The sequence below is a fragment of the Sus scrofa genome, chromosome 2 (assembly GCF_054392235.1).
Source record: "Sus scrofa isolate SSC_HxYL_T2T_F1_AM1 chromosome 2, Sscrofa_HxYL_maternal_Yorkshire_Landrace_v2.0, whole genome shotgun sequence".
Lineage (NCBI taxonomy): Eukaryota > Metazoa > Chordata > Mammalia > Artiodactyla > Suidae > Sus > Sus scrofa.
The window spans coordinates 20,667,510-20,693,066 of record NC_139384.1 but is presented as its reverse complement, the minus strand read 5'-3'; the positions used below and the strand labels follow the sequence as shown (position 1 = coordinate 20,693,066).

The 25,557-nt window shown below is 52.6% G+C and overlaps 1 protein-coding gene across 4 annotated transcripts in view; it reads left to right on the top strand.

Moving 5' to 3' along the window:
- TSPAN18 (tetraspanin 18) overlaps positions 1-25,557 on the top strand; it is a 207,417-nt gene that overhangs the window by 114,078 nt on the left and 67,782 nt on the right. For 3 of the 4 annotated variants that reach the window (XM_085010089.1, XM_085010090.1, XM_021083155.2), the window contains exon 3: positions 23,314-23,407. The gene's annotated coding sequence lies outside the window, so the exon portion shown is untranslated. Of the gene's footprint in view, positions 1-23,313; positions 23,452-25,557 lie in introns of all 4 variants that reach the window. The other variant, XM_003122850.7, reaches the window with a different exon arrangement.

Here is a 25,557-nt window from a genome sequence, read left to right as displayed (position 1 = left end):
GACCTAGGCCGGTGGCTACAACTCCGATTCGACCTCTAGCCTGGGAACCTCCATATGCCTCAGGAGCGGCCCTTGAAAAGGCAAAAAGACCAAAAAAAAAAAAAAAAAAAAAAAAAGACACCTCCCCCCAATTCCGGACCATCTGCAATTGAGTGCTCACTCCCAGCCAGAAGAGGTGGCTGCTTTGCCCACAACCTGCCCAGGTGGGGCCTGCTGGGCAAGTAAATAACACACAGAAGAGGAAATTCTGAGGACAGCTGGGAGATCGTCACTTACCGCTGCCCCCTGACATCCCTGCGCCCCACCACTTGCAGGCCAGGGATCAGCCTTGGTTTCCAAGGTTTAAACCCAGGCAGGGGCTGTGAGATCTCCAAGACCAGGAGCAAATGGGGACCCTTTTATGATTCGTTCTTCTCCCTTTCAAACGGAGGCGGATGGCTGGGGGTAGGGGGTTGAGGCTTTGAACAGGGAGTCATTAGAGCCTTTCCAGCCTGTACCTTGGCTGCTCTGGCACAGGGACCCACCAGCTCCCCTGACTCCCTGGAGCCTCCCTCCTCTGCTGAGAAAACAAACCTCTGCCTGGGCTGGGCTTTGCCCTGGCTCAGAGGGAGGGAGGGAGCCATGCGGGTTCCTTATGCGGGAAGGGGAGAAGCAGCCCCAGGGAGCTGACAGCTTGAGCTTCAGATCGCACTGGGTGCCCGAGTTGGCAAATGATGAATCTATTTTATTTTTATTTTATTATTATTATTATGCTTTGATGAAACCCAAGACCCCACAACGAGCTTTCACCTGTTGTCCTTACTAGATACCCGTCCCCTGCACTCTTCTTCCATTTTCTCACATCTCCAAGGAGCCGGGGAGCTCATCCCACACAAAGGAGGCTGGGTGTGTGGCTTGGTGTCAGGCTGATGAGGGCTCAGATCCCACTTGACTCCTTACTTGCTCTGTAACTTGGGTCTATTGCTAAACGCCTCTGGCCTCAGTTTCCTCATCTGAGAAATGGGCATCATCACAACACTCACAGCCGAAAAGGGCTGCTTTAAATGGATAACATGTACATCATAGTCTGGATGCCCCCAAACGTAGACTCCAAGACCAGCGTTTGAGGATAAGGGATTTATTAAGGAAGAAATCAGAAGAAATCCCTAAGAAGTAGGGGGAGCAGAACAGGGAAGGAGAAGATGCCAAGAAAGGCAGCCACACCAGGCTCGGTCCTGCCGCGGCTGCTCCAGCCTGACCCCACCGGGAACTCTGGGGCGTGAGTTGCATCTCTGAGTTTGTCTCAACTTGAGACAAGAGACATTCTTGTCAACTGCTCCCGCCCTCCAACATTGGCTAAGGGCTACCCCGAGCGTGGGGGAGGGATGGAAGCTCCCAGGCACTTCTGGCTCCCTGGACACGGGACAGAAGGCTCCAGCAGCCTCTCATGAGACTGGCAGGGGCAGGCCCTCGGAGGAGGAAGCCTAAAGGGGAGCGCCGGAGGAGCCCTGACAGGGCCGCAGGTGGTGGATGTGGAGCTCTTGGCTGGCACATAGTGAATATGCCCCTTGTGGTACCTGGGTGCAGAGTCACTGGACAGAAGGGCCACAGAGAGTTTAGGACCTTGACCTGGAGATGCACAGCGCTTCTGTGCAAGGGCAGGAATCGGTAAATCCTTTGTCAGACGTCATTGTCCTTTGGAGTTCTGAGCTGAGATCTTGTCTCCTGCGAGTCCCTCTGTGCCTCCCCTGGGGGTCTGGGAAGCTCCCAGGGGCAGGATTCTGCTGGCAAAGGAGTCTGTAGCCCACCTCTGCTCATGCTCCTCCTTGACCCTCTCTTCTCGTGACTGCATCGTATTTCACCAGGTGGGTGGTGGCACCAGGACGTGTCCACTCCACTGCTGATGTGCATTTGGGTGGAGGGTAGGCAGGATGATGGCGCCCAAAGATACCCACATCCTACTGCCAGCAACCTATGGATACATGTTCTTATATGGCTAAGGGACTTTATGGGTGTGAGTTAGTTAAGGACCTTGAGATGGGGACATTATCCTGGATCATCCAGGCGGTCACAGTCTAATCACATGGGTCCTTAAAAGAGGCAAAGGGAGGTCTGACGACAGAAGGGGAGTGTCGGGGCGATGCAGCCTGACAAGGACCATGACAATGGGGCCAGGAGGCAAGAACCACGGGCAGCATCTAGAATCTGGAAAGGGCGAGGAAAGGGATTCGCCCCCGTATTTCTGAAAGGAATATAGCCCTGCTAACCCCTTGATTTTTGCCCACTGAGTCCCATTGAAAAGGACTTGTGGCTTCCAGGACTGTGGCGGAAGAACGGTGTGTTGCTTTAAGCCCCTGCAGTTGTGGTAAGTCATTCCAGCAACCAGAGGAAACCACATTAGGTGGTGTGATGTGTCCGCCTGGCAAGGCTGTGGTACCCAGTTAGCGAAACAAACGCCAATCGAGGGGTTGCCCTGAAGGTGTTTGGTAGACCTGGCTACCATCTGCAATCCGACGATTTTCAGTATGTAGGAGGGACTTAGCCAAACAGTTAAAAGCCATTAAGAGGAGTTCCCGTCGTGGCGCAGTGGTTAACGAATCCGACTAGGAACCATGAGGTTGCGGGTTCGATCCCTGCCCTTGCTCAGTGGGTTAACGATCCGGCGTTGCCGTGAGCTGTGGTGTAGGCTGCAGACGCGGCTCGGATCCCGCGTTGCTGTGGCTCTGGCGTAGGCCGGTGGCTACAGCTCCGATTCGACCCCTAGCCTGGGAACCTCCATATGCCGCGGGAGCGGCCCAAGAAATAGCAACAACAACAACAACAAAAAGACAAAAGACAAAAAAAAAAAAAAAAAAAAGCCATTAAGAGCAAAAACTGAGATTTCCCAGGAAAGAAGGAATTCTATCTCAAGACCACATTGACTCCTGTCTGAGTTTCCAGCCCATGGGCCTGCCTTGTGGATTTGGGACTTGAGCCTGACAATAGCATGAACCAGTTCTTAAAAACATTGATACACATGCATGCACACAACAGATTTATCATATCATACATGTGATATCATGTATATTACATATATGTGTGTGTGTGTGATACTCATACTGGGTTTATTTCTCCAGAGAGCGGACTGGTATAGGCGGCGTCTGCTATTTTTGACCACTACAGGCAGTGCTGCTGGGAGCATTGTGGGGGACACACAAATGCGTTTCTGCTCATTTTACCTCCTTGGGGAAGCTACCCTGTGGCTCAGAACATAACACACACACACATATATATGTAATATACATGATATACCCCAGAGGCCACCTCCTTGCCCTCCTGAAAGAAGCCACTTCCCCGATACCCTCTGGGACAAGATTGAATAAATGAGCCTGTGTCCACCTGTTTCCCTCTGTCAAGTTTCTCTCTCAGGCTCATTCTTCCCTTGTCCGGGGCCCCTGGGCCGTCTTTCCTCCTCCCATGGGCGCCTGGCATGTCCCGGGATTCTCTCCAGCTCCCTTGCACCTCTTTCCAATCCAGATCCCTCTGAGTTCTCCCCTCTCACCCAGCCGGCCTCCTCTCCCTCTCTCTCTCCCCACCCCCGCCAGGAGTCTCGGCCCCCGGGGTCTCTCTCTGCCAACTCCTCCCCCCACCACCTGCCCTATCTCTGCTTCACCAATCGCGTCTAATTGCTTTCTGGAGCCAAGCTAGGCATCATCAGAACTGAGCATGCGGTGGAGGGCGTGGGGGAGGAGGCGACAGGGTGAGGGCCCTAGATGCTCAAGGACCATTTAGGCTTCAGCAGAGCCTTTGGCCAGTGGGGACTAGCCAGAGGGGAGGGGGGGCCAGTGACTCTCCCCCTAGAGGGCCCGAAGACGTGAGCATGATGTGTTGATTCTCCAGGGCTCCCAGCAAGACAGCTTTCCTGGGGTCCAAGGGCGGGTCCATCCCCCCCACACACACCTTGTTCTGTGGACACGCTCCCAGGTGCCACATTCAGGGTGGGTGGCTGTGCTCGGCCCCTCACAGAGCAGAGCCCACGGCCAGGACCTCCTCCAGTGCAGGGCAACCTCGGGAATGAGCAGGTGGCCAGGTCGGCCTGAGCCTTGTTCTGCAGGAAACGAAAGTGCCACCTTGGCCAAGTCCTCCATGGGGAGAGTTCACCACTAGGACCATGGTACCTTGAGCAAGGTTGGGCTCCGTTTACCCACCTATAAAAATGGGCTGATGGTGATGCAGGGCTCATTGCTAAGTGCAAAATGGGACTGGTTGGGAGTGAGGACCCCATAAGATAGCCAGCGTTGTCACCTGGGAGTGGGGGAGGCAGCTTTGAATGACCTTGCCCCATTCCCCAGGAAAAGTGTCTTTCTCCTTCCTTGGGGAGGGTCAGTACAATCAGAGCTAGAAGCCACCAGGACATCAAAAGCCAAGCAACATCTCCACTGTGCTTTGGAAGGAGCAAAGCCCTTTTCAGAGGTGATCTTGCTTAATGCTCCGAACAGCCCCGAGGGTGAGGGCATTAGTCTTCTCATTTTACAGAGAAGACTCAAGTTCAAAGGCGTGAAGTAACGTGCCTCCAGCTCTGGGATGGAGCAGGATTCCAGGTCGGCTGGCTCCAGAAGGCGCTCTCTCCCCTACTTGGCAGCCTCCTGGAGGGCCAGACACAGACAGGCAAACCCAACCTCAGGCTGTTTCCCTTTCAACATCAGTGCTGCCTGATGTTGTGCGAAGCTGCCTGCCGGTGTGCGAAGCATAGTACCTTAATTATCCCACCTGATCCTGACATGGCTTGCAGTGCAGGTGGGAGATCTTAGCCCAGCTTTACAGACGGGAAGAGCACAGCCTGGAGGGTTGGGATCACATGCCCGCAGGTGGCACAGAGCCATCTGTCTCCAAGCTGAGGGCTCTTGGTATGTGACCCTGGGCACATCTCTCACTGCTCTGAGCTTCAACTACCCAACTAATCTTATCTCCCAGGGTTGTAATAATTAAATAAGGCGAGGATGCAGAGAACTTGGCATTGTCGCAGCACCTGCTGGCTCCTCTATACCTGGATATTTTCTTTCTGTGGGAACTTTTGACATGGGCCTCTGAGGGTAGCAAGAACTCTGCCAGAGAGGATGGAAAAAGGCACAGATATTTACTTTCTACTGCGCCTATGTCAAAAGGTTTAATGGGACAGACATAGTGGCTGCCTACATGGAACTCCATTGCAGAAGACGGAGAAGCCTCGGATTCATCTAATGACTGCACATGTGTTTTGAAGGACTGCTTATCTGGTCAGGGAAGACCTTTGAGGAGGGAACCTCTGAACCAGTGCCCTAAAGCAGGCAAAAACTGGCCGTGCAGAACTGGGGAGAAAAGGGTTGAGAGGGCAAGACGTGCAAAGGTCCTGGGGCAGGAGTGTGGAAGGATGGCAGGAAGAGCACTATGGCCAGAGCCTAGTGAGAAATGAGGGATTGATTTGAGCCGAGGATGGACCTGACCATGAGGATTTGGTCATGGGTTTGGACTTTATTCTAAGTTGAAGAAGAAGCTATAGAGGAGCTCCTGTTGTGGCTCAGCAGTAACAAACCAGACTAGTCTCCATGAGGACGCAGGTTCGATCCCTGGCCTCACTCAGTGGGTTAAGGATCCGGCGTTTCTGTGAGCAGTGGTGTAGGTCACAGACGTAGCTCGGATCCCGCATTGCTGTGGTTGTGACATAGGCCGGTGGCTGCAGCTCTCATGTGACCCCTAGCCTGGGAACTTCCATATGCCTCGGGTATGGAAAATGTAGATAAGGTTTAAAGGGAATGGGTGTGCTTTGGACTTTAAGAAGTAAGCAGTTTCTTAGCTGATAAGCAGTTAGAGTTGAAAGGATCTCTAAATGTGGTCTGGCCCACCCCTTTCTAGGGCAGTGGGGAAGCTGAGGCCCCGGAAGTGGGAAGCGGGTGGCTAATGACATACAACACAGCAGGACCCCAGCTTCCAGCTTCAGTGCTCCTTCCTTGGAAAAGGCAGCAGAAGCCCCGGCCAGGCACTGCTTCTGTCTCCTTCAAGGATGAGCCCGATAATCCGAGGGATCGGGCCAGCAGCCCTGCCTTCCCAGGTCAAACCAGTGGCCACCCCCTTCCCATGAGGACTTTTGTCCCATGGCCACCATCTTAGGTCCCTTGGCGCCAAAGAAACACATGTAGGCCAAGTTCGAGTTGGAAACCACACCCTCGCATTAGGAATTGCAATTCCGCCTGGATGTACTTGACCCCATGCAAAGAGACATCTGCTAGCAATTCTGGGAATGCACTTCGCATTTTTACTCTGTGATGCACAGAGCGTTTCCCGTGCATGACCGTGTTTCTCTCTCTCAGAGGGGAGTCCTGGCAGCAGGACCCTCTCTGCAGATGGGGTGATGAGGCCAGGGGAGCTGACTGACTTACACAAAGTCAGGGAGAGAGGGCGAGCCCGAGAAGGGGCCCCTCTCCAGAAGGGGAAGGGCAGGGAAAGAATTAAATGAGCACACAATCACAGACTTGTGGCATTAGAAGCTAAGGGTCGTTCTCTAGGCTCGGAGAATCATACAATGATAGGGCTGATAGGCCTTAGTGATGGCTTGGTCCAATTGATCCTCTGGGAATTAAAATAAAATCCTATTTAGGAATAATACCTACGCAGTAAAGTCCATCCGTCTCCTGTGCGCAGCTCAGTCGTTTCTTTTAATGCACCGAGTGCGCAGATAAAAATGTAGAACCCTCGCATCCCATCATCGCAGAGAGCTCTCCTGTGTCCCATCCTAGTGGATACTTTCCTTTCCCCACCCCCTTCCTCCCCAGGTAACTACCGTTCTGGCTTCCATCACCGTCAAGCTGCTGTTCTAGTTCTTGAACTCCGTATAAATGGAATCGTACAGCGTGAACGCCTCCCAGCCTGGCCTGTTTAGTTCAACACAATGATTTTATGATCCTTTGATGTGGATGCACATGACAGCAGTTTGTTCTTGTTTCACTGCTGTGTAATAGTCATTGTGTGTGTGTGTGTGTGTGTGTGTGTGTGTTTAACACACACACACACACACACACACACAGAGCAACTGTTATCCACTCTTCTGTGGGTGGACGTCCAGTTGTTTCTCTTGGTGCTTGTGACTAAAGCTGCAACAGACATTGTGGTTCAGGTCGTTTTGTGGGCATATGCAGGCATTTCTCTTGGGCGTGTAACCAAGGAATGGAAACGCTGAGCTGTCATGGATTTAACTTTAATAGACAGTGCCAAAGAGGATGGTTGTGCCACTTGATGGTTCTGCCAGCAGTGTATGAACGTTCTAGCCTCTCCACCTCCTCGCCTATGCTTAGTGTCATCCTCTGTTCAGTTTCAGGCTCTGTATCTCTTTGGTTTTGTTTGTATTTCCCTGGTGAGAATGATGAATGATGCTGAGGCCATATGCATATACTTCTAGGTGGTTTGAATATCTTCTTTGGGGAAGTACCTTTTCACATCTTTTGTCTAGTGTCAACTGGGTTGGTTTCCTATTATTGATTTGTAGGTGTTCTTTACATATTCTGGCTACAGGTCCTTCGTCATACATATGTACTGCAGATATGTCTTTCAGTCTGTGGTTAGTGTTTTATGCTCTTCATGGCGTCTGGGGATAGTTTGAAAAGGAGGAGAATAAATACTTAGCGGGAGTTTCCTTCATGCCAATCCAGATGCTCTGCATGTCTGACTAGCTCACCTTTCCTGATGCCCAGCATCACTCAGGGAGTCAGGCATTGTCACCCTCCATCTCTCCACGCCCCCATGCCACCTGACCATAAGCGATTTAAGGAAGAGGCCCAGGATGTCAGGGTTGGCTACTGACTGGGCTGGATTTCTCTGGTCCTAAAGCTCCCTTTCTCTGCTTTGGGTGTCAGTGGAGAGGTAGTGATCCCCCACCCTCACCCTGCCGCATCTTTAGCCTGTCTGACCATCAACAGCCAAGTCGAGAGAAAGATCAGTGACCGGCTTGTCTCTTTGCCTTCCTTGAAGCGAGGGCTTCCTAATTTGGCCACCTTGCTTTGTTCGAACTGAATTTCTTGGCATCTTTAACTCACATTCCACTGCAGATTCAAAAGAGCTTCCAAAAGCGTCTTGAAAAGGTTGGCGCTGTCTGGTGTTTGGGATTATTCTTAATGCCAATACCTTAAATGTATGTAATTCCTTTCACTTGTAAAGTGCTTCCATGATGAATATCTTATTGCATATTCATCAATTAAGCCAGGGAGGGAAGCGAGGCAACAATTATTAGAGAGATCATGTGTAGTAGACTTTTATAGAGGCCAGACTTCTGATTTTTTTCCTGATCTGCAGAACCCGGAGCTGGAGGTGCCTCGTGGTGCAAAACACCACGACTCAGTCGGGGCCTGGCTGATCCAAGAAGCCCCAAACATGTAACAGAAGCAGCCGGCTCTGGGTGTGTGCGTGCTGGGGCCAGCCCGGCAGAGAGGAAATGGGGTTGTATTTATTCTAAACTGTGAACCAAGACAGGCTTCCTGCCCAGCAGGAAAACAGGTAGGAAAGTGCCTGCTGGTCCAAGAATTTGTCTGCCTCTCTCCTTGCCTTCCACGATTGTGTAAGGACTTCCGCTGGGAGCAGGGCCTGTGCCAGGGAAGCAGAGATGAGCCAGCAGGTTCCAGCCCTTTAGGAGTGAACCCAGCCCTGTTAACAAGCACCACTGATGGAGCACGCACTGCATGCCAAGCCCAGAGCAGAGAACGCCAAGGGCATTCATATGACCTCACCCTTACAAGGCCCCTGTGAGTGCGATGACCCGCTCAGGCTGGGGGGCAGCGAGGGGGAGGCCTGTGCACCGCTGACTTTCCCCAGGAGGCAGAAGGCAGGAAAGCTGGCCCGGGCAGGCGGCTCCAAGTGGGAAGAACCCTAAGAACATCAGGAGGGCTTCAGGGAGGAGGTGGCTTTTAACCAAGGCCCTTGAAGAACGGGTAGGATTTTAAGAGTGGAAGTGGGGAGAGGGGGCCTTGCTGGCTGAGGCGACAGAAGAGGCAAAGGCCAGAGATGCGAAAGCACAGAGCAGGCAGCAGCGGGGTGGCCAAGAGCACACCCTGAAGTCAGCAAGACCCAAGTGTGAACCTGGGCTTCCCTCCCCGCCCGATCTTGACCTTCCATGAATTCCACTGCCCCCCCCCCCCACACTTCACCCAGCCTTTTTAAGGAGTTGAAATGAAATTCACATTACATAAAATTAACCATTTTAAAGTAACGATTCAGTGGCATTTAGCACATTTACAGTGTTGGACAACCACCACTTCTATTTCAGAATGTTTTCTTCACCCCAAAAGAAAACCCTGCACATGTCAACGTCCTCTCCCCACAGCTCCTGGCAACCACTCATTTGCTTTCTTTCTAAATGGGTCTACCTATGCTAGAGATTTTTATCTAGGTGGAATCATACAATAGTGGCCTTTGGCACCTGGCTTCTTGCACTCAGCATTGGAGAGTTATCCATATTATAGCATGTGTCAGGATGCCCTTCCTTTTTGCTGAGTGAATAATATTCCATTGAGTGGATATATTACATTTGTTTGTCTATCCGTTCAAATATCGATGGACATTTGGCTACTGTGAATAGTGCTACTATGAGTGTTCAGGTACAGATGTCTGTTTAGCCCCTGTCCTTGGTTCTTTGGGGCACAGACGCAGGAGTGGAATTGCTGGGTCCTATGGTAGTTCTGTATTGAACTTGGGGATACATCTATAGAATGGGCATGATGATGACTGCTCTCTCATACAGGGTAGACGGGAAGGGGTTTTTGAGGATTACATGAAGTTCAATGCCCAGGTTTGCAAGGGTTCAAGGTACCTTGGGAGAGAGTCTGTTCCAGGGGCCTGACGGTTGTGAGTGGGAAGGCTGAGGGGGCAGGGGTCACCTGTGCCTGGCTGGGCTCGCTCTGCCCCCAAGTGGGCTGTTTGAGGTGTCCTGTCCCTTCCTCGCCAAGAATGGGGCAGGGTGAGCAGGTGCCTGCTGCTCTGGGAACCAGTTCCCCTTCCTGCTTTTGGATCCAGGGAGGCTAGCCTCCCCGGGCCCCCACTGTGCCAGCCTCACCCAGGGGGCTGGCTGTCGCATTCCCACCAGGAGCCCCCCAGCGACTGCCGGGGGGTGTAATTCTCCCCCCACCCCCGTTTGCTGCTTGGCCTGCTCCCTCCTCTCCTCCTTTCAGAGCCCGCTGTGGAGCTGTTCAGGCTTGGCAAGCAGCAGGGGTTCAGAAACCAAATTAACAGGTAAAAATTCCCATTCTCTGCCTGTTACCTGCCTGGCTGAGCCACACGGTCTGTGACATGACAGGAATTGGGGGAGGGTAGCTGGGAAAGAGCCAGATCCATGAAAATCATTTGAGAGGGAGAACGCCCCAGGCTTGAGATGTGGGAAGAGGCCAGAGTGGCCCTGAAGAGGCCCTCACTGCCCACTCCCTCTCCTCTTTCTCAAAGCTGCCTCCCCCAGGCTGTGGTCCCTGAGCCATGGGAGGGGGGTATCCTGTGACAGTGAGCTCTGCCCCGGGCAGCATGACTCTAACCACTGGACAGCCCCACCCTCCATGTCTGCAGCTGAATTCGGGTCGCCTTTGTTAGTGGGAGCCAGGCCCTGGGGGACCCAGCAGTCTGGCAGGGCTGAGGTCAGATCCAAGTTCGGCGATATAGACGTAGCAAGTGACCTTGGACAAATTTTAACCTCTCCGAGCCTCAGCTTCTTCATCTGCAAAAAGGGGAGCTAGCAAACCCTCTTGGCTGGATTTTTGCTGGTATTCAGTGATATCGGGGGCAGGGGATGGTGGCACAGCGTGTGCAGAAGCTCTGGATGTTAGGTCTGAGGTGGGTGGGGGTGGGGCAGAGGTCATGGTTGAAGGGACCGTGTCAAATGCTCTGTGTCTCCAGCGTGAGTTCTGCTGGGCGCGGACTCCCGAGATGGCAGGAACCGTGTCTGTCTCTTTGGTTGGCTTCTCTAAAAACAGCACTTGAGCAGGGATGGTTGTGCAAGTGAGTTCTTGCGGGAGGTGTCTTGGGACCAGTGATGGGAGCAGGATAAGGCAAAGGAAGAAGCTAAGCAAGGATGGGGTTCAAGAGCCCTCTGGCCTCAGCCAGACCCCAGGAACTCCGGAGCGTGAATGAATGACATCATGGAGTTTGTGTCCAGCATCCTCTACTGGGGGCTATGGGCTACCCTGGGGGTGGGGACAGGAGTGTAGCCTCCAGGGCATCTCAGGGTGACGTTGCTCCAAACAGCCAGGGCCACAATCCCCCGGAGAAGGAGCAGGTGGAGCTTTCCGCAGCCAGCTCTGGAAACCTAGACACCCCGTAATCCCTTCTTTGAGGAGGGAAACACCCCCTGTGGCACCTTCCAGACCTGGGTGTGAAGCCCCTTCCTACCCCTTACTAGAACCATCGACCCCCTTGGGTCTTTGTTTAAAGACCCCCTCCTGCATAGGCCCACAGGAGGACGCATCGGCTGCCACGTGGACAGCGGCTCCCTGGAGCCTGGTGCACAGGAGGGCTTCAGCACCTGCTGGGTGAGTGGAGTCAGGCGTCCTGCTCTCCTCATCTGCGTGGAGGCCATCCCAGGACAGGTCTCTCCAGCCTGGCCCGGCCCTCGCGAGCACCTCCCCCTCTGCAGACAAAAGCCGGGCTAGTGATCTCTAGTAACCCCTGTCCCCAGGGCCAGCAGAGGAGAAGGCCATTGTTCTTGGCTCCCTTCCTCCAGGAATGAGAAACACAGCCCGGAGCCTTTAGCCTTGGGGTCGGCCAAGGCCTGTGATTTCCCCAGAGATGTTTGTCCCCAAATGACTGATTTATTGCCATTGTTATTTAGTAAGTGATACATCCCCCTTATTTTAAAAAAGATACTGGAGTTCCCGTCATGGCTCGGTGGTTAACGAATCCAACTAGGAACCACGAGGTTGCGGGTTTGATCCCTGGCCTCACTCAGTGGGTTAAGGATCCGGCATTGCCGTGAGCTGTGGTGTAGGTCACAGATGCGGCTCAGATCCCGCGTTGCTGTGGCTGTGGTGTAGGCCGGCGGCTACAGCTCCGATTCGACCCCTAGCCTGGGAACCTCCATATGGCGCAGGTGTGGCCTTAGAAAAGACAAAAAGACTAAATAAGTAAATAAATAAATTTTTTAAAATTAAAAAAAATACATTTCAGGGGAGATTGGAAGCCCTCGTGCCGGGTTCCTTTCCCCACTGTTTGTCCAGAAAACTGATGTCAAGTCCAAGGCCATGTCTGCGTGTGGCTGAAATGTGGTCAGGAAAGCCCCCCGCAGGGTGGGGCTGCCAGGGGTCAGGGAGGGACCCACGCCATCCCAGTGAGGACCAGCCACTTCCCAGGGTCCTTGCTGACCCGAGGAGGGTACAGAGCAGTGAGGGAGCTGTGGCGGCGGGAGGGTCCCCCAAATATGGAGGAGGTATAATTGTAATACTAATGAGAGCTTCCAGTACTTAGCCTTACACAGCCCGGACACCATGCTGGGCAGTGACCTGTCTTCTCATTGAACTCTATAAATGACAAGTGTCATTGTCCCCACTTTACAGGTGAGGAAATGGAGGCCTAGAGGGATTCACGTAAGGTGCCCAAAGTCTCATGGCCAATGGTGGGCCCCGCGTTTGACTTCAGCCTCACTCACCCTGAGGCTGCAGGAACTGAGGTTTCTGTTTTCGTCGGTGCCTGGCGGGCTTGCTCCCAGTACCAGGTCTCTCGTCTTGGAGACTCAGGCTTCTCACGTTCCTTGTCACCTCACTTTTGCCCATCTGTGGGGACCTAGCCCCCTTCCGGTCACTCGAGCATTGAAGATCATTGAGAATCTGTGTCTCATTTTGTGCAGGAGAAAGTAGAAGCCCAGAGAGGGCGCGTGACCTGCCCAGGGCACAAAGCTGTCCCAGAGCTGTGACTAGAGCAGAGGTTTCTACCTTTTGGTCAGCATTCTTGATCTTTTGCCCTTATTGCTTTTCTTTTTCCTTTTTTTTTTTTTTTTTTTTTTTTTAGGGCTGTGCCTGCGGCCTATGGAAGTTCCCAGGCTAAGGGTCTAATCGGAGCTGTAGCCACCAGCCACAGCCAGAGCCACAGCAACGCAGGATCCAAGCCGCATCTTTGACTTACACCACAGCTCATGGCAACACCAGATCCTTAACCTGCTGAGCGAGGCCAGGGATCAAACCCGTGTCCTCATAGATGCTAGTCAGGTTCGCTAACCCCTGAGCCACAATGGGAACTCCTTGACCTTATTGCTTTAATCCAATAACAGACTTTGCCGTGCCTGTGTGTGTGCTCGCCTATGCATGTGTGAGTGAGTGTGTGTGTGTGTGTGTGTGTAAACTCCTTTGCTCGGTCACCTCCACTTGTACAGCTTGGGTGCACGTGCAGGCCAGCAGAGAGCCTGCCTGGCTCTGAGTGAGAACTGCATCCTGGCCTTGTGTGACCCTCCCTGTGTGTCTACCTGGAAAGAACAGCTTCCTGTTTGTCATCTGGATTAGCACTGCATCCGAGGGGGTTGGTGGCTGGAGCCCTGTGGCTGAGCAGGGAGCTTTAGGTAAATTCAGGCAAAAGAAATAGAAGCAGCGTCCCCCAGAAGCACTTCCATCAGCCTCCTGGGAGGGGGCTTCAGAGCTCCAGAGACCAAGGCTTGAGCTCCAGACCAAGCAGGAAAAAAAACCCAGGACCTGAAGGAGCCCCATCGGCCCTCCCGGAATTTCCTTTGGCTCCCCACTGGCCCAAGCCCTGTCTCAGTACTGGGGACCCGCCACCTCCCTCTCCTCTCCCCTTTCACGCCTCTGCCAGAGCACCGCCTGCTGGCTGCTCCCGCCCGCTTCATGCAAGCCGAGCCCCCTGAGCCACTGCCCTGGCCATGCTGTCCGCTTGGATGGCTTTTCCCCCTTCTCCTTCTCCTTGGACTCGAGCGTACGCATCTAGGAACAACTTCCACGTTTGTTTTTTAAGTATAGTTGATTTACAATGTTGTGCCAATTCTGCTGTACAGAAAAGTGACCCATTCATATATGTATGTGTGTGAGTGTGTGTGTGTGTATACACATTCTTTTTCTCATATCATCCCCATCATGATCTATCCCAAGAGACTGGGTATAGTTCCCTGTGCTGTGCAGTAGGACCTCATGGTCTATCCATTCTAAATGTCCCAGTTTGCATCTACTAACTCCGAACGCCCAGTCTCTCCCACACCCTCCCCTCTCTCCCTTGGCAATCACACGTCTGTTCTCCATAGCTGCAAGTCCGTTTCTGTTCTGTAAATAGGTTCGTTTGTGCCATATTTTAGATTCCACATCTAAGTGATATCATATGGCGTTTGTCTTTCTCTTTCTGACTTCAATTTGTGTGAGAATCTCTAGTTGCATCTATGTTGCCGCAAATAGCATTATTTCATTTTTATGGCTGAGTAGTATTCCATTGTGTACATGTACCATATCTTCCTAATCCATTCATCTTTTGATGGACATTTAGGTCGTTGTCATGTCTTGGCTATTGTGAATAGTGCTGCGGTGAACATACGGGTGCGTGTATCTTTTTGAATTGTAGTTTTGTCCAGATATATGCCCAGGAGTGGGGTTGCTGGGTCATACGGCAGTTCTATATTTAGTTTTTGGTCCTGCGTCTTCAGCCGTGCTGTCATCCGTTCAACTAGCCCCCAGAGGTGACAGGCAATTTCAGGCTTGGAGGGGACAGCAGTGGATGCTTTCAGACATTCCCCAGCCTCTGCCCTCTCCCAGCTGCTCGTAGAGAGCAGATTCTACTCTGCCTCACTGCAAAAACAGAGTCCTTCTGCCCTCCCGCAGCACCTACAGAGAAATTCATACAGCAGACACTCAGGGCGTGTTTGCTGAACAAATATATGAATGACAAACAAACATCACCTTATCACCTTGTTTTAATGTTTTTGCAGGGACTTTTCCACCCATTAGTCTAGTACTCTATGCCACGTTCTGCTTTAGGATTGAGTTTCTATGCTCCCAGGCTTTATTCATTCTTCTCAATAATAGTAATAACAAAATAGCTGTCTCTAGTGGGGGCATCTGTGTTGGGGTTTATCACCGTGTCCCTTATGCTCATCTCTTGAGCAGACCACACAATGGCCCGAGCATCTGAAAGTCCTTGTGTAGTGTCTGTGCTCAGCTGAACCCATGGTTTCTGTGCCTTAAAAGATGGGGCATTCTTCGATGCAGCTGGTCTGGGGGAGATTTTTGTCCTGGGAAAGGGGAGGGAAACAAACTGGTCTGGAAGCGAACAGTGAGGGGTAAACCCCAAGTTCCAGGATAAACCCTGACTCTATGGAGATACGCAGGCTCATAAAGTGCTCTGGGATATCTCACCTTGGTGGGTGTGTGTGCCTCTCGAATCTAGCGGAACAGTCATTCATTCATTCATCATCAAAAACAAGTGATGGGGAGTTTCCATCCTGGCTCAGCTTACCAACCCGACTAGTATCCATGAGGATACAGGTTCGATTCTTGGCCTCACTCGGTGGGTTAAGGATCCAGCATTGCTATGAGCTGTGGTGTAGATCACAGACATGGCTCGGATCCCGTGTTGCCGTGGCTGTGGCGTAGGCTGGCAGCTGCATCTTCGATTCGACCCCTAGCCTGGGAACTTCCATATACCACAGGTACAGCTCTAAAAAGAAAAAAGCAAAAAAAAGAAAAAAGAAAAAAGAATGATGATGGTGGGATTTCAGAAAAAGAAATGAAGGTAGAATTGGGGGCATTAGAGTTCTTCCGGCAGGGGGAGGTAGACCTTGCTGCACAGGCAATGGGGAGCTACAGAAGGTTTCTGAGCTGGAGTGGGCATGGTCCCAGTTCTGCTCCCTGACTCTCTGTCCCTCTGCCCAGTGAAGGATGAAATGGGGGGGGGGGCACCAGGGAGACTGTATGGAGGCAAATGGCTGTGGCCAGGTGAGAGAGGGTGAAGGCTTAGATTAGGGAAGGGGGGCCATGGAGCTGGCAGGTTCAGGGGAGGGGGGCGGTATAGGGAGATATTTCCAGGCAGATGGGGCTGAGCTGTCTATCTGAGGGATGGAGGGTGGAATCCAAAAACCTGAATGTCTGGGAGACTCTGTGATTGCGAGGATTCCTGGAGGGGCCATTTCTGGGTGAATAACAGCAGGAATAGTTATAATAGGTATCACTAGAGCCTTACTCTGGGGCAGGCCCTGTGCTAAGGGCTTTTTCTGCTTTCAGCATATGAAATACTCAGAAGAAACCCTCAAGGTCATTCCCACGATCACCTCCATCTGGCGCCTGGGGACACTGAGGCACGAAGCACATAGTCAGTAGCTGGGAGAGCTAGGATTCAACCTCAGGCAGCTGCCTGCAGGGCGGCCCCAGGTAACCCCTTCCTGCCTCTCCATCTGCAGCCCCACAGGAGGCCGGCTTCATTTCTGGAAAGCACGTGCATGTCCAAGCCGGAGAGCTGAGAGGAGAGGCCTGGGGTGACTTAGGGTCACTGATGTGAGTGCAGTAGGGGCCCCTTCGGGAGGAGGTCTACAGTCTGCCTGGGCTCCCCGTTCTGTGGGGTGGGGACAGAAGATTAATGAGACGGCACGGGTGGGAGAAAAGGAAGGAAAGGAAAGAAGAAAAATTGCTGCCCGTTATACCTGTCCTTCGGCAAGGCCGGGTAATTAGCAAACCCTCGGCAATAAAATATTTCGTTTAGGTGTAATTGCAAAGTAATTTTATGGTATGGGCTGTGTATTAATCGTGTTGATTAATAACACTCAGGTAGTAATTAAACATCTGCTTCGTAATCGAGTGGAAGCTGGAGCTGAACATACACGCGAGCCTGCACGCGTGCGTGCCTGTGCCATGTGCAACGCTTCTTCGTCCCCGGGGGGTATGCGTGTGTGAGCGAGACAGAACCGGGCTGCGCTGGGAGACCCCCTCCCCTCCCCACCATGCGATGAGGCCTTTGTGCCCCCAGCCCCCGTGGAACACGGGCAAGGATTGACCTGGCCTGGGCTGGGCCAGCCTGTAGCCCCTCTTGGAAGAGAAGCCCAGGACCCCGGTGTGTCTGTCCTTCCCTGCTGGGCTGTGGGCAAGTGGGGCAGACAGGGGGACTCAAGGGCTCCCTAGGCGGCAGTGTGCAAGGGCACCTTAGAACGCCCTTTGCTATCACCTGGGACTGTTGGACTTGGAGGGTCCTTTCTTAGGCAGATGACTTACCCCCAGAGCTGGAGAGTGTTCTTACTATAAAGCCACCAGGGCTAAGGCTCAGGTGACACCCCTGCTCATCCAATTAAGACTGGATTCAGGAGTTCCCGTCGTGGCGCAGTGGTTACCGAATCCAACTAGGATCCATGAGGTTGCGGGTTCGATCCCTGCTCTTGCTCAGTGGGTTGACGATCCGGCGTTGCCGTGAGCTGTGGTGTAGGTTGCAGACGCAGCTCGGATCCCGTGTTGCTGTGGCTCTGGCATAGGCCGGTGGCTACAGCTCCGATTCGACCCCTAGCCTGGGAACCTCCATATGCCACGGGAGCGGCCCAAGAAATGGCAAAAAGACAAAAAAAAAAAAAAAAAAAAAGACTGGATTCAGTGATCTGATCCCAGACACTGCAGGGACCAGAGCAGGTTGCTGACCTGGGTGCCTGGAGCCCTGCTTCCAGCTTGGCCCCTCCCGCTTCTTGCTGTGCAATCTTGGGCAACCAGCTCGCCTTCTCTGTCCTCGGGTTCCAGGTCTATAAAACAAAGACAACTGAGCTTGCAGGTCTCCAAGGGCCTCTCCAAATCTGCTGTACTCAGGTTCTAATTTGGTTTGTACTAATTAGGAATCGGAGACAATTTAAATTCAATACATAGGATCCTTCGTGAGTAAACAATTGGAAATAATTCCTTCCTTTATGACTTCTCAAAGGCTCACTCATGAGCAATGAGAACCCAAGCTAAAATCAATAGCTTTTCTTTTTCAGACAGAGAAATTGCAGATTCCTTGAGCTGCTGGCCATGGCAATTCATTCTTCTATTTTAAAATTTTATGTTTATGTTTATGGACTGCTATTAGGTAATATGGATCCGTCCTGAAGGTTGATTTTTTTTCATTAACTTAACTCATTTTCCTTATTAGTTCACATTTATAGCTTGGGTTTAATAAGCGCGTGGTGCAAAAGTCATAAAACAGCCCTTTTCTTTAGCAATATTTTAAAATCAAGACTCATCTCTGAGTCATCCCACGTTTATTTGCTCATAACTTGTTTCTCCTGTGATTTAAGGCCCAGCACTGCCAATTCCAGACACTCATTTGACCTTGAACTTCAGTGTCCTCACTTGTAATAGAGGAAAGTCACCACTAATTAATAAAAGCAATAAATGCTTACATTTTGGGCAGCAAGCATCCAACAATCACTTACTGCGTTCAGAGTGCTTCTCATATATTATTTGGCTGACTCTTGCATCTCTTCGAAGTGGCCATACACACACACACACACACACACACACACATATTTGTTTTTTCTTTTTAGGGCTGCACCCACGACATATAGAAGTTCCCAGTCTAGGGTCGAATAGGAGCTGCACCTGCCAGCCTCTGCCTCAGCCACAGCCACGCCAGATCTGAGCTGCGTCTACAACCTACACTACAGCTCATGGCAACACCAGATCCTTAACCCACTGAGTGAGGCCAGGGATCAAGCCCACATCCTCATGGATCCGAGTCAGGTCCATTACTGTTGAGCCACAATGGGAACTCCAGGCTTTATATTTTTTACTTTATAGTGGAGGAAATGGAGGCTCAGAGGAGTAAAAGGACGGACCTGAGGCCACATTTGGTGACAGTGCCAGAGCGGGGTTGCAAACCCAACATGTCTAAATCCAGTCATTATCTTTCCTCCCCCAGCCTGCCAGTTTCAGGACCCCCCTCCACCCCCACTTCATCCCTTTATCCGCCCTCCACCCCCATCACCAGGCTTTACATGTCTTCCATCCTCTCATCATCTGTTTCCTCCTGCTCTGTTGCTGCTTTTCAACCACTTGAAGCACTTCTCTACTCTTTGACCTTCTGTGGCTCCCCATTGCCCACGCATAGCATCATCCTTGGCCTGGCATTCAAGGGCCTTAATCATCCAGCCCCTTCCTGTTTCATTTCCTGTTCTGTCCCTCCGGGCAGCCCTGCCTCCTGGTCCCAAATACCTACCTCACAGGCACAGGCACCTCCATGCCTTTCCTCACCCTGGTCTCTTTGCCCACAGTGCCCTCTTCTCATTGCCATACATTCAAATCTGCCTCCTCCTCCAGGGAGCCTTCTATGGGGCCCAAGCAGGAAGGGGCTGCTCCCTTCTCTGAACCGAAAGCAATGGGATGAGGCCCCCCCTAAGTCACCTGAACTATGGAGACCAGGGCATGGTTGCTTTTCCCTGTACCAGGAGTCCCTTTGAAGGCATAGTTGCCTTCACCCATTCCTGGCAACCTCGGATTCCCAGTACACAGCAGGTGTTCAATTAGTGCTCATCAAATGAGTGCATGTTCCTGTTCCTTGAAGTTCCGGGAAATGGCACCCCTTGTGTTTTTCTCTGTGGCCTTCAGGGCCAGCACAGGGCCACCCTGGGGAGAGAGTGTGTCCAAGTTCTATCAACTTCCAACATCTCTGCCTCCCTCCGTTCCCACGAGCTGCCTTCTGTCTTCCTTAGAATGAGCGTATTCCTTCTGGGTCCGTGACTCCAAGACTGAGAACGTGAAACCATGTTGCTCTCTCTTTTCATCAAAACCCGCCCGTCCCGGGCCCTGTCATTCTGCTTACTGCTGCATAAATGGGCTTCTGGTTTCTGGCAAATGAAATCCAGCAGTGATGTTAATAGCAAACCATGGTGAAGGAAACTAGACATCAAGCGCTGAGCGCTGCTCTGTATCTGAGCTGAAGGACCTTCCTCTTACAGATGGAGAAACTGAGGCCCAGGGGAATTACTTAAGGTGTTGGCTGGATCTGTAGAGAAGGCTCTCTAGGGAACTCCACTACTTCCTGGGTTATCTCGGCCGCTGGGATTAGAACCCCAGCCCTGTCTGTGAGCACAGCATCTTATCGTTTGCATGCTTTTCCTGTAGGCAGTCATCTTGGCAGCTATGTGAGGCTTCACTGAGGCCCAGAGAGGCAGGTTGCATGCCTCGATCACACAGCCGGTGGCTAGTGGCAGGACTGGGGCTAGAATTCAGGTCTGGCTGGCCCTTGGTGGGGGGCAGGGGCACTCACTGCTGGCTTCCCAGCCCACTGGCAGAAGCCCCTCGTGTATGCTGGGCTCTATCTGCAGGATCTGTCCCTGGCTGGGGGTGGGCAGCCTGAGGGACCATGGGGGAGGCTGAGTTTAGGAAGGGGCAGAGGACAGGACAAGCCACTCTTCCAGGAAGCAGCCAGGGGAGTGTGGGACCTGGGGACAGGTGATGCAGGCCAGGCCCATATGGTAGGACCGATGAGCATAAGCCCAGCTCATGGCCCCTGGAGCAGGGCTTCCTGGCAGCTGCAAGACGGCCAGGACCGTCTGCCGGGCTGCTCCCCAGCCCTGTCGGCCACTCGGCCACGCCCTCGCCATTCAGCATTTCTGGGTCTGGACTCGGGGCAGCAGCTTCAACTCGGCAGTGACTCAGCCACATGTACAGTGTGTACGCGTTCACACACGCAACTCGCCCACCCCTCCCACATGGACGCAGGTGAGCTCATAGGCTTTGATGGCACAAACCCTCCTGAATCTCTCTACTTCTATTTTAATTGGTCTAGAACAGCGGCATCCCACAGCAATCAAGAGCTTCTGCTCTTCAGTCAACTCCAGGGTTCAAATCCAATCTATGCTATTTAACGGCTGTGTGTCTACTGACTGACTTCACCTCTCGAGCCTCAGTTTCTCATCTGTAAAATGGGAACGTGAACACTGTTGGGATTAAATGGGGAAATGCGTGCAAAGCTCTGACCACAGGACTCTTCCATCTCATTTCCCACTTCACCCGCTGGGCAGCCTTGATCCCACATCCCGCTGCTGCCTATCTCCACACCTTTGTTCACCCGCCTCCCGCCCGCAGCGCCCTGCTCTTGTCTCACACACACACCTGCCCCCTCCCCCAGGAAGCCTGATGACATCAGTGCTGGTGTCGGCAGGACATTAGAAAAGAGGGAGCCTCCCATTGGCATCTTTGCCTGTGGGTTGGGGTTTGGAGTGACCCCGAGAGACTGTTGGGACTGAGGGTGTGTCGGACGCCCCATTTCACAGATAGAGAAACCAAGACCCCACGAAGGGGAGCATGTGCCTGAGTGCTCCCAGCACCTTAGTGTCGTGCTGGGGCTGGAGCCCAGGGCTCCTGCCTGGGATCCGTGGGTTTCACTGTTGCTACCTCCTCCTGGGAGAGAAATCCCCCACTGCCACTGGGTTTTGTGTGTGTGTGTGTGTGTGTGTGTATGTGTGTGTTTTAATGGCCACACCTGCAGCATATGGAATCCCCCAGGCTAGGGGTTGAATTGGAGCTACAGCTGGTCTACACCACAGCCACATGGATCTAAGCCATCGCTGCAACCTATACCACAGCTCATGGCAATGCCAGATCCTTAACCCACTGAACAAGCCCAGGGATCGAACCTGCATCCTCATGGATACTAGCCAAATTTGTTTCTGCTGAGCCACGACAGGAACTCCCCCACTGGGTTATTGATTAAGGGGGTGGTTTGCTTCTCCTGGCAGGTTTGCTGGAACGTGGGCTGCGGTGGAAATGAAAGGTGGAGGCTGTGGGTCCCCAGGATGAGCCCCTTCATTGGCGGGGGGGTTGGGAGGGGTGGGGGGGGTGCGGGATCCGATGCAGGCTGAAGCCCCTGCAGGCCGCGGTGAGCCGGTGACAAAGGCACAGCCCCACAGCGTGCTGCTACCACAGTCTCGGTCCTCGTCTTCTTCTTGCAGCCGTTTATTTATTTCTTCATCATTCCCAGGTTGGAAACAGCCTTGAACGCCACCCCTGCAGGGAAATTCGCCCCCCCGCCCCCTACCCCTCCCAGTCGCGCGCTGGCTGCCGTCTGGTGACATTAGCTCACCAGCTTGCAGAGTGCTGATGACATTTGCATTCTGCTGGCTGGTGAAATGTGGGCTGGGGTGGGGATCCCATGGGCAGGTGGTGGGAAGTTGCTGCCGGGAGGGAGAGGCAGGTATGCTGGGCTGGGGCCCCATGCCCGCGGTCGAGAAAGGCCGAGGCGGGCATGGAAGGTGGGAGCAGAGGGATCGGATCGCTGTGGAATTGAGAGATTTTGGTCTCAAGATTTACCGAGGACACAAAGCAACTCCCATTCCGGCGCTCCAGCTCCCCCTGCCGCACTCACAATACCCTCCGCTCTGTCACCTCCCTAACATTTATTGAGTGACTGCGATGAGCCAGATACTCTGCTGTGTCTTCACAGACCTATAAGGGTCATTGTCACCCCACCCCCACCCCCCGGGCTGCAGTCCTCAAAGAGAGATGCTCTTCGTGTTCCAGCTTTACAGGCAGGAGACTGACGCTCTGAGAGGCCATCTGATTCCCCCAGGGTCCCAATCCTAGAAAGAGGTCGCCCTAGCAAGTGGCCGAAGCCCACCTGCCTCCAAGCCCAGGCTCCCGACCACTGTGGGCACCGCCTCCCACACCTGGTCCAGGCTTGAACACAGGAGACAATTCTCCCCTCTGGCCTGTGATCAGCATCCACCTGACAGGCAGGCAGCAGGCTCCAGCCCTGTGCCCAGCTGCTCCAGAGCTGTGAGTCTGGCCTTGACAAAGGAGGGTGTGGCCCCAGGGAGAGCAGCCAGCCTAGCCAGGAAAGACCCAGGGCCGGGGGGGGGTCACTCTGCTACCAAGTTGCTCTGTGACTTTGGACGGGTCACTGCTCCTCCCTGGGTGTATGTCTCCGCGCGGGTGACTGAGGCCGCTGGGGTGGCTGGATGGAGCATCCCAGGAATGCGTTTTCCCAGGAGGAAGAATCTCTTCCCCAATGCGCTTGACCTCGCGGAGTTTCCTCCCACTCACCCAGACATATAAAATTAGGTTTCACATCAAAGCAAATCAGGAAACATTTGCCAAGCCTCCCACTCTGCAAAGGGCACCGTGCTAGACACAGTGGGCGTGACACTTCTGTATTTTTATTCCGGACGTGTACACACCCGGAATATGCATCTCTCTGTGTCTTGGCATTGTTTGCAGGCAAACGCAAGTTCAGCCTGGACCTAGAGAATGGTTCCCCAGGCCTGACGCATAAGCCTAGGCTCCTGCCAGCTGCCCCTTCACACCCTCTCCTCCGGACCTGGAGCGCATTTCAGACAAAAAGAGGAGACCTCGAACCAAGCCCTGTGAGCTGATGGGATGCCTCCACTAGGCAGTCATGGCTGGTTCTTCTTTTCTCTGACAGGTGGGCATCTGCGGGACAGCCCCAAGCTTGCAGGGACCAGACCTCCGACCCTGTCATCGAAGCAACGGGAACCCTTTGAATTGGAACTAAAAACGTGAGTGCACTCTTTCTCCAGACTTCTCGACGCCGGCTACCTGGGTAAGGGGGTTCAGGCCGTTTAATGTGGGGGTTTATGCTGCCTTTGCTGTTTTGTTGTTGCTAACAGCAGCCATTAATAGGACACCCTATCATTCTTTATCACAGTGTCCTGTTTTATTCCCTTCATTAGCAGGCTTTCAAGTCCAGTAGACCTGGGTTCAAATCCTGAGCCACCAGGTACGAGCTGTGTGACTTTGGGCAGGTTCCTGAACTCTTCTGTGACTCGGCTTCCTCATGGATCAAATGAGGAAGCAACCGCAACCCCCTCTGGGGTGTGTGGTGAGGCTAAAATGAAGTAATAGCCTAAAAGGGTTTAGAACAGGACACGTAGTAAGCTCAGAATGCGATAAGCCTTAGCTGTTACTAATAGTACTCTCAGGACAATCTGTAATGAATTCCTCCTGGCGTCAAGAGGCTGCCTCCTGCACTGGAAGGTGGTCTCTAGGGGACAGGGGTTTGTCTGTCTTGTTCTTAGTTGAACCCCCAGATCCTAGCAGAGTAAACTGGCCACTATTTGTTGAAAGAGTGAAGAAACGAAGGAAGATGTTTTACCTATAGGACATGGAATCCTCAGGACAATCCTTGAAGGTCCTTCCCTTGTCACGATAACCATTTAGTTGTATGTGACAAAAATGCAAAATAATGTTCCCGAAACAAGAGACAGGTTGATTTTTCTCTAAAGAAAATTCCGAGCCAAGGGGATTCTTTGATGCAAAAACATGAGGGGCCTAAGCTCCTTTTGTCTGGCGGCTCTGACCATCTCTTGCCTATGTGATCCATGGTGGCCCGTGACAGTCTCTCCATTCTGGTCCGCAAGAAAACAGAAATCAGAAAAGAAGAGGATGTGCCTTCCTTTAAGAGGGTGTACACATCACTTCCTGTCCTGCCTCATTGGCCAGAATGCAGCCATGTGCACACCGAGCTGCAAGGGATCCTGGGAGTTAGTCTTTATTCGGAGGGGGGAGGGGGCACCTGCCCAATTATAATTCTATTATGAAGAAAGGAGGGGAAATTGATCCTGGGGGACCCTCTGCCTCACCAGATAAATGATCTGCTCCTTTTTTTCATCTTCCCTCCCTTCCCCACCCCCAGCAAGCAGGGATCTTTTTACTGTCTCCTTTCTTTTTTGCCTTTGCCAGATGTCATAGAATTGGAATGGTATAATAGTTAGCCTTTTCAGACCAGCTTCTTTTACTTAGTACAATGCCTTTAAAGTTCCTCCATGTCTTCTCATGGCTTGACAGCTCATTCTTTTTTATTGCTAAATAATATTCCAAGGGAGGTACTGCTGTTTGTTTATTCATTCATCTACTGAAGAAGATCTTGGTTATTTCCAGCTTGGGGTGATTATGAGCAAAGCTGCTATAAACATTCACGTGCAGGTTTTTGTGTGGACAGAAGTTTTTATATCAGTTGGGTAAATATTTAGGAGTGTGATTGCTGAATTATATGGTGAGACTATATGTCGCTTTTTAAGGAACTGCCAAGCTGTCTCCCAAAGTGGCTGCACCATGTTGCATCCCCACCAGCAACCAGGGAGAGTTCCTTTTGCTCCATCTCCTCGCCGCCAATTGGTGCTGTCCCTTTTGTAGATTTTTGTCCTTCTGTCAGGCGTGTAGTATTATGTTCCCCACTCTAAAGTTGAGGATCCTGGGACTTAGGAGTGGGGAGCTTGCCCAAGGTGATTCAGTAAGAGGTCCAGAAACTTTCCTTGCCTGCTTGACAACGGAGTCCAAGACTTTCCAGTCCCACTCCACCGCCTCTGCCCATGGCAAAGCCGTGGGGTGACTCTTCCCAGCCCACCCAAAGCTCAGGAGTGGCTGGATTCCAGGGCCCCCATTCACTGCACAGTGTCCATTTCTCCCAGCAGTACTGAAGTTCCATGTGCAAGACAGGGAGAGATGGGGGCAGAGCGAGTGGGTTTGAGGCCACGTTGGAAGGGTCTCACTAGATCAGCCAGAACAAAACCCTAGGAGGGGCCAGACATCTGGGAAGGCTGGGGTACAGGTGAGCCCAGCGGGCTGCTGGCTTGTGCCCAGTCCTGGGGTCTGAGGGGAAGGCTAGAGCTGTTGCCCAGGTCTGCAATAACCAATGATGGGCCAGAAG